At 35.2% G+C, this 9,304-nt stretch overlaps 2 long non-coding RNA genes across 4 annotated transcripts; one reads left to right on the top strand and one right to left on the bottom strand.

The window, feature by feature from the left end:
• Positions 1-785: 785 nt before the first annotated feature.
• On the top strand, positions 786-1,463 carry LOC113332397. Its single transcript, XR_003351491.1, has 3 exons — positions 786-901; positions 1,130-1,241; positions 1,332-1,463. It is a non-coding gene; the product is annotated as an uncharacterized LOC113332397 (long non-coding RNA).
• A 149-nt stretch (positions 1,464-1,612) lies between these two features.
• LOC113332547 lies at positions 1,613-6,196 on the bottom strand. Of its 3 annotated transcripts, none has more exons than XR_003351588.1 (11): positions 6,039-6,196; positions 5,700-5,846; positions 5,220-5,308; positions 4,841-5,125; positions 4,511-4,639; positions 3,859-3,901; positions 3,142-3,264; positions 3,002-3,054; positions 2,754-2,903; positions 2,174-2,669; positions 1,613-2,066 (listed from the first exon to the last, which is right to left on the bottom strand). It is a non-coding gene; the product is annotated as an uncharacterized LOC113332547 (long non-coding RNA). The 3 variants fall into 3 exon arrangements; XR_003351587.1 differs by lacking the exon at positions 3,859-3,901 and having other exon boundaries at positions 2,174-2,363; positions 2,564-2,669; XR_003351586.1 differs by lacking the exon at positions 3,859-3,901.
• Positions 6,197-9,304: the final 3,108 nt, after the last annotated feature.

Raw genomic sequence — 9,304 nt, 5'->3', positions numbered from 1 at the left:
ATCACCGATCGAAACACTGACTGAAAATCCAATCAGGAATTTGAAGTGGTTTCAAAGTTATTAGTTGGCGAATCTCTCGATTTTTCTTAGACAGTATTTTACAAAAATAAAATTTCGTCAACCAGCACCCAATTAGGTTTTGAAAAAGTAATTGAAAAGTTTGAAGTATAGTAAAAAAAAATGAAGGAAAATATGATATAATGTACTTGGCATGCATCATAAAGGCAAAATAATATTTGAGATTCAGCACATATCTAATTTTCGGGCGAAAATATATTTATTTTTGCCAATTGCAATAAATAAAAGCAGTTACTAAACTTGTAACAACATGGGGCAATTTGTGAATTCTTTGTTCTAATAACCGAAAATCAAAACATCATATTTCTACACTCTGAAACTGTAGCCAAACCGATACTCTAGAAATCTAGATTTGTAAACCCTAACTTTGAAACTTGCGTAATCCTAGAAAAAAATTTGTTCCTGAAAAATCAGAAACCCATATAGCAGAAATCTGATAGTTGATCTTGCTTCCAATGAAATGAAGCAAAATCACCAAAAACCCCCCAATTTCTTCATTTCAACTCACCAAAAATCTGAAGAAAAAAAACTCCATTTTTCTCTGTCGGATATTTAATTTTTTTTCCTCTCTTTAAAACTCCATTTCACCACTTTTGACACTAAATCTCACTCTTAAACCAAATTCTTTCACAGTCAGTATAAGGGTTGATCAAAATAAGGGTTTTAGGTTTATAATTTGTAAGATTCCAGGGTTTAAATTGATTTAGGAATTACGCTCAAATCTTTCTGCCCTTCGATGTTATTTCAATGGTTGAAACAACAAAAGGAGGAGGAGCAGCAACAATTGGAATTGATTTGGTCTGCTGATCCCAGCCAATTCTTGGTAAAGATTTTCAACATATTTTCTTAATTCAATTTTGAAATCCAGCATTCGTATTATTAAATCTTATGAATTTGATTATCTGTCAAAAATAAATGAATAAAATCCATGAGATTTTTCTGTATTATTGTTGCGCATTTGCTAGATTATACTGTAAAATTGTAAACTGTTTAATTTTTCTTAGAGTTAGCATCCCCGGATCAGTTTCTCAGTTTGTTTTCTGTTTTGTAGATGCAAAACCTTTGATTGGTTGAGAAATTCAATGATAAGTTTGTTCAAAGTCATTGCTGGAGTAAGTCACAAACCCATGATTCAAGTCAGTTAAAAGGGCAAACACATGCAGGTTTGAGCTGAAGAAATCTCTGACATGCGACAAACTGCTGAAAACTATGTTAATTCCAGTGTTAAGAATGCTTACTTTAATGATTCACAGCGTCATGCAACTAGGGAAATGTAATGCGAATCAACGACAACTGCTATTGCTTACGGTCTTGGTATGAAAAAGACTAGTGTTGGCCCAACAAATGGTGGCGCTACATATCGAATTCATTCGAGACTTTGCAACGTCATAAGTTATGTGGATTATTGCAAGTAAGTGTGTCCATTATGTGATTCATTTAATTAGTCCTGAATATGAATAACTGCAGGCAGATTTTCAACTTCAATATCGAACCACTTAAAACCTAAACCAGACACTTGGTTCAAATTTGAACATGAGAGCAAAAGTGAGTGAGTTTTTCTTGTAAAACGAGTACGCTTTTTGCATTCCCTAGCTCATTCAGGCATGAAAGAAAAAGGGCAAAATCATATCCAAATTTTTCAGCTGGGTAAAGCAAAAAAACATATCGATTTTCCAAGAAAATCAAACTCGTTTTTATTTCCTGTTTAAGTTTACAAGTATAAGCAGTTTGAAATTAAAGTTGAAAGTTGATGGAAGTTTTTGATACTGTCTAATTTGGAATCATCTCAACCATCGAATCTTTGGTGTTAAAGGCACCTAGGATGCTGATGGAAGATGTGTGAAGCACGATGCATGTCGTATAGTATCTACCTAAGGTCTTCATTTTAAGAAGACAGAATAGAAAACAAAGAAAAGGATTCGTACAACAATATCTTGGTCAATGTAGAAACATGTTGCTCCCAGGCTAGAAGATTCTTCCATTGCAACCTAGAAAACAAAGCAAAGGTTATAATATGACAAGGAGATGTGAGGCAAACAAACAAAACAAATTTAAGGCAAGTTCAGAAGCATTTGAAAGCTTAATTGACAATTACCTTGAACTCCAGGCCCTGGAAATATACAATTTGCTTGCAAATGACGCTCCCGATAACCCAGAAAAAACATGCCAAACATCATGCACAGTCCACCTGGAGCTCTCATGGATCTGCGGAACAAGTTGTACAGTAAATCATCTTCAGGTTTCCAATTCATGGTCTTCATGGTACGTCCCTTACACAGCTCAACCTGCAAGCAGACATTACCGTTCTATTCCTTAAAATAAATTATACAAGTTATAAAGCTCAAGTAAAGTAAAGAAACCTTGTGCAGTAAAAAGTGAGATACAGAATACAAAATCCCTTCACAATTAAGTAATGAGAAAAAAAAATTAGGCACATGCAAAAGGTGTTTGGATTTGGGTCTAATGTACTGGAGCGTCTGTGTACCCTCAACAAGAGTTGTAAAGGTCAGATTTGGATATAAGAGTCCTTCTGATCATGCATTACATCTTCCACGCATTTCGAGTTCTGCATCCCCAATCTGCACGAGGACCTGTAAATATATAGTAGAAAAAACAACATGAAAAAACTTCTGAAACAAAACAAAGCAGCAGGAAATGAGATAGTTCTTGGTTACCCGGTAGCTGTAAGAACGAGTCCCTGCACATTCTGAGTCAGAATGAACACTGATATAATCTATGTCCTGTCCCTGTATCTTTGCTGCCACAATTCCCTTACGATCTTATTTATTTCCTCCATCTCCATTGAGTGGAAACGCATGAGTGCTCTAAAAGTAAAGATAAACATGTGGAGGAATAACTCTTCAAATCAACAAACAATAAAAACACAAAAAGGCCGTTAATAAACTATTCGTGAAGTGCTTACTTGTCAAGCACATTGTAATACCGGTCAAGATCTTCATTTGCCATTTCAGTTGTCTGAAAAAAGTGCACACCTTGAGAACATGAAACTTAACTAAAGAGAAACAGAACTCAACAGATTAAAGACTAGAAATGTATCACGACCTTTAGCTGGATCAGTTGGTTAAAGTGTCGTTTGCCAATGTTACTGTATTGAGCATGTTTAAGGTCAATGTTCTTCGAAATATTACTCTGATAAACAGCCAATGTTCCATGACTCCTGTCAAGCTGCAAGACAGCAACAAAAATTGAATTTGTTGGTTGATAGATCATATCAAAATCATTTAACACACGTTTGCTCTTCCAAAAAATATATTTAGACAATGAACAAAATAAAAAGCTTGTACGCTTATGGCCACCAACTTACGCACAAAATGATTTCTTATACTCTGCAGAGTCTATACTATGATATTTTCTTGTGCTTAATTTTATGCTATTTTTCATGCTAAAGAGAAGGTTACTTCAGTGACTGAAACAAAACTTCATACTTGAAAGTGGGGATACAATCAGCCCTTTTGCTTCATTCGCTTGCCATAAGCATCCCAAACTAGCGCTTTTGCTTCGTACTAAAGAGAAGCTTACTTCAGTGCATGTTTTGTTCTACATGATATGAGATCTTAATCTTAAGAATCAGCCCTGGCTTGTATAAGAATAAGTCGAACGGAGCATGCATACACATGGTAATAATGCAGGTCCACATAGATGGCTCAATGTAAAGTAGCATAGTCGAAATACTCCCATAACAACTTATTCTTACTAACTTATTCTGGACATGGGCTGTTTAAGAATCAGCCCCAGGTTGTTTCAAAATAAATTACTAACCTTTTTGTGATATCTTTTTTTTTTTCATTGCTTTACGCAAAGCCTGTAAAAAGAGTCGATGTAATAAGACTGTTGAACCAAGGACTGTAGTTTTGAGTCAATAAAGCTTTTCTTTGCTGTATCGTCCAAGAGAAGCTTTATTATAAATAAGTAAATGCTTATTGTAATTGTATACTATAAAGATTGACGCAGAAACTAGATTAGGGGAAGATCAATTGGTGAAAACAACCATGAGGGACTGTGATGATAGATGTACAGGCCAGTGCACAGGATATGTATAATATATATACTCCCACACCCCGAGGAAGATTATATTAGGAAAATTGCACACAGTTGTCTTGACGGCAGACCATGTTAGTAGTGATACAGGATACAAATATCTCATATCAGATTAAATAATATAATATAACATTTGGTGTCATAGATACTTTTTGCACCCAACAAAAACAGGAGACATGCATCACATTCCTGGTGGTGCTTTAATATGACCAGAAAATTACTGTATCAAACTTATAACACTAATAGGTTAAAAATTAAAACTTTGTATGAACTCTGCTCAAAATTGAAATGCTATGATTTTCCTTTATGCGGATATGACTTGTAAGCCTTATCTATGTATATTTTTGTAGTAATTGAAGTAGATGAGACTCACCATCCGTGTCTTTCTGAAACTTGGCAATATTAGTTTTTACATCTTGAATTTTCATTCTGGAGCACTTTGACCTACTTTTCTGCATCAATGGATTTCGAGTTCAGGTCATCAGACTCTTTCTTAAGGGTCCTGCAATAGAGACAATAACATTATGCATGACATCACACATTTAGCAAACTGTACGAATGGCCACAGAGTGCCTTCAGAACTATATCAATAACAAGAATAAGATATTCTAACTTCCAATCATTTTTACAAAAAAACTGCATCTAGATTTATTTCGCACCGAATGGTGTTAAAGATAAAAACAGGAAATTGCTGTTGAATTACCCAATGGCTTGAGTGATTTCCCTTTCCGCATGCCTCTTATTTTGTCCTTGTAATCGTCAATTTTAAAAGCCAAAACAGTAAAGAATAAGAAATGGCAGTCAAACATCAACTTCTGGCTGATTTCCAGTTCCATTCTCTTCAAGTCCAACTTTACTCTGTCCTCTGAATCACTACTCAGAACCTTCTCACGCTTAAGTGCTACAATTTCACAGCTTCCTTCTGGTTAATATTGAACTCAAAACTTCTCTCTTCAAGCGGAAGGGTCTTTTTCTCTAACTCCGTTTACTGAAACATACAATATCAAAAAACGACTGTAACTGAAGATGCCTTTTAAAAGTTAAAATTTTGAAATACTAAATGCACTAAATAAGATTTTCACCATTTTTTCTCCTTTTCATCAATATGAGACTGATTATACTTTGAAAGCTGACCATATTCTTTCTCCTCGATGCGCTTGATAACACCTTCCTGTGTAATAAAAAATGGTAAGCATTGATTTACAAGTTAAAAATTGATATCACAAATATGTAAACATGATATCATCAGGCACACGGACCACCTTCATTGTTACTTTTGCCTGCTTTTGAGCTTCTGTCAAGTAAAAAGTTTAAACATGGTTTGAATTTTCAATATATGGTCATTCAGGCATGGAAATAGTGCAAGGTTTATAAACTATTCGAAACCGCTTTCAAAGGGTGAAAGTTTCACACATATTCATCCCTCGATACATCCTGATACTATTAGCTAACACCGTCATCATGTTGTAATTATCGATTATAGCTTGCTTACGTTCCGTGATTTCAATTCAATATCAGAAAAATTGAAACATAAAACAAAATAATGCCAATTGAAAACATACTTCGCCAGTGTGAGGATTAATAGTCTGCAAAACATTCCTATACTCCATTTTTAAAGCCTTTTGAGCTGTTCAATTGGAATGACCCAATACATACAACATCTTTGCCGTCTTAAACCTTTGCCCTTTTGTTTCTGTCTCCCCCTTAACCTACAAAAATAAAGAAAACCCAAAAATCAAATATCCATTACAAAAAGAAAAATTGAACTACAAAATTTAGGGTTTATAATTGTCTGCTTAAAGATGATGATTCTTATTATGAGAGATAAAAAAAAAATGAAATAATCGAAAACAAGAAAGATTGTAAAATAAAATAAAAAGTGAGTGAGTGAGTTGAAATACCGTTTTACAGCTCCATTGGGACCAACAATTAAAGGTCTAAAGAAAGTGATAACATGTTTGTTTTCAGGATCGAACTTCCTAATTCCTTTAATCGACATCTTCAATACGAGTTTCGACTGATGAAGAAAAGAGAGAAGAAGACCACGACAGCAGTTGAATTCGGGGTCTGGGGTTTTATGATTTTTGAAAATGGTCATCTTTGGGCTTTGGAGGATTGATGTCATGTAGCCCTTGTCCAACGGGGACATATTGGGGTATACACAGATTAACAGGGGTATATTCAAATTTAAATGGACCCAGTGTCCTTGTTAAGGGTAGTTAAAATAATTGATTTTATTTTAATATTTCTGAACTAATTAACCCTATTTTTAATAAGATAACACTAAAATTAAAAACCTAAAAAACTCTAAATCTTCTCTTCTTTGATTCTAAACGATTAAGTAGCAATACATATTCAACGGGTGATATCAAGAGATCTAAATCATAGGGAAAAGGTAAGGGAAAAGTTGGATTTAGTGAAATCAGTAAACCCGAGAGTGCGATCCCTCAAGATGCTGAAAGGAACCCGTCATCAGCGAGAAGAAGACTGTAAGAGATGTTTAAACTCAAACTCATTATTCTGTTGTGTGGTATGGTTGTTATGTTAGGTTAGATTATCGAAAATTATGATTTATGGGTCTAGAGTCGGCAGGGGTTTTTAAAAAGATTAGATGACGACCTAAGGATGTTAGTGTTAGTCGTCTACGTCGTAAGATGAAGAACATGCTGACTTTTCATACTGGTAATGGCGACTGTGAAACATTAACCTGGGCCAACAAGGTAATCAATAATAAAAGATGCATACTTTTCACTTGCTTTAGAAACTTAATCTTTTTCTCCAGGTTTAAACAATATTAGAGTAGTAGTAAGTCGGCATGGTTTGAAATGCTCGATTTTTCCGACTTACAATAACATGTTAGTAGTATAAAAATATTACTTTAAGTACAAAGTACAGTAGCAACGGCTAGAATTTTCAAGATCAAGACATTAAGTGTGTTGTTAATATAAAAGCACTTTCAACTTCATCTTCAACCATGCATAAAGAATATAAGGTTCAAGTGCAACATAACCAATTACTTGTAGTCTTTGTACACCAAATGGTCATTTTGCAAATGATTGTCCCTTTGAAGGCAGCAAATGCACCATTGATGGTTGTAAGGGGTTCTTATTTCTCATGAAAGTTGCAATGTGAGATGTATATCAACCATATGCTTCAAAATGCACCTGTTGTGGGTTTTTCTATTGGATATATGAGTGCCTAGCTCCATATGAAGATGAAGTTGCTAAAATCAACCTCCTACCATGCACATACCCATGTTGCGACTGTAAGATGAAGCTACTTACCTCTCCTAAAAAATTGTGTACTGGAAAAAGATATTATCTATGTCACAAATGTGTTAAGGTTAAGTTTTTAAGGTTTGTATGCTCTAATTAAGTGTTGAGTGCATCTTAGTGTACTGAAAATGTTACAGTCAACATGTTTTAGTTTATATAAAATGACGACTTCTTAATAGTCGTCAAGGTTGATCTATAAGTTATTTACTTCCAACTTAGTCAGCATTATACAAAATTCTAAACATGCCAACGATAATACAGTCGGCATAGTGTTTATTATACTACAATGACGACTATTGTGTGCAAAACATACAGACTCAATAACATTTTTTCCCTTTTAGTCGGCAAGGTTTTATTCTTCAACATTGACAACTAGTTATTAGTCATTTTTATAAGAGGACCACGACCATGCAAACCATCCCAGGCTTTCTTTTACAGTGTTGTCAAGGATACGTAGTCGACAACCTGACAAAATTATAACCTGCCGACCCTGGGGAAAATTCAAAAAATTGTGTATAAGAACCTTTGTTTATCTATTAGACCGACACTTGGGGAAAATTATGCTTAGTCCATCTATTAGACCGACACTTGTATATAAGAACCTTCGTCTTTAGTAAAAACATATTTTCTTAGCTTCAATAAGGAGTTTTGTCTTTAGTAGTAAAAATAGAGACACTCCTGAAACTCTCCACTGCTCTCCATTAGATTTTTTATAGCAAAAAGTGGAGATATTCTCCCACAACTATATCTATGAGATGATGGAGATACGTATAAATATCAATGGAGTCTATATTTCTAATTCCTCTTTTTATTAGACATATACATATATGCAAGTATTTTTATATGCTCGCTATCTGTGTCCCCGACTTTTAGATTTTTAAGTTTTCGTGTCAAGGTAACGTATTGGAACGACACATAGATGGTCATCCGCGTCTCCGTTACTAAAAAAATGAACTAAGCATGACCACGTATCCGCCAATAGATGACCACACTGCGGCATTCTCATGCAATGACCCTATTTAATCGGTGCATTCCCTCCCAGGCATTTATCCTTGAAAGTCGCTTCTTTGTCTTTCATCTAACCTTCTTCTAGCATATCATTGAGATATAAAACTCCTTGTATTTTTCTAGTCGGACAGCCATCTTCTTTCATATGTATTGACATTGGGTGAGATTCTCCTTAACCGCTCCACCTAGGTGTCCCAGTTGTTGGGAGGCAATGTGAAACCCACAATTTACATCATTTGGGACGTCGTCGGTACCAATAACGAACTCTCGAATATTTGAGGAGTTGTACGAGATACTCATCCAATACCGGTTTGACTACCTTCCTCGGACGACCTCTTTTCTTCATAATATCTCCTTGACTTGCTTGACTCTCAATATGTGTAGTTTTGGTTTCACTTGTTGATCCTTTGGTGTGGATGTATCCTTCCTCGGCCGACCCCTTTTCTTTACAACAACTTCCACACTTGCTTGACTCCCAAAAGGTGGAGTGCTATTTGGATTCAATTTTGAAACCGTTGGTATAGTTGTTTCTTTCCTCGGACGACCTTTTTTCTTTTTAGCCGGCTACTCTTTGTATTCCGCCTCGGTATAATCATGTCTATATGGATCGTATGTTGTACTCAAATACTCTTAATTGTTCCCTTTCTTCTGCCCTTGTCTTTGTGGTAGGTGGTCTACCCGGTGGATCTTGTTTCAAGGGTTCTTAAAGTTCTTCCATAAAAGGGTAAACAATCGACATCAACTTGTGCTTCATAGTTTATTTTTTGCAACTTATACAATGTGGGATACTTGATGAGGATTATTCTCCCAAGTTCATTGTCTCCAAACTCTTCAGCGGGAGATTTTTTTGGAGCCGTGATGAAAGATAGTTGCTTCCAATAAGG

The sequence above is a fragment of the Papaver somniferum genome, unplaced genomic scaffold (assembly GCF_003573695.1).
Source record: "Papaver somniferum cultivar HN1 unplaced genomic scaffold, ASM357369v1 unplaced-scaffold_131, whole genome shotgun sequence".
Taxonomy (NCBI): domain Eukaryota; kingdom Viridiplantae; phylum Streptophyta; class Magnoliopsida; order Ranunculales; family Papaveraceae; genus Papaver; species Papaver somniferum.
Note: the sequence above shows the minus strand (reverse complement) of the source record. Positions and strands in the feature narration are given on the sequence as shown.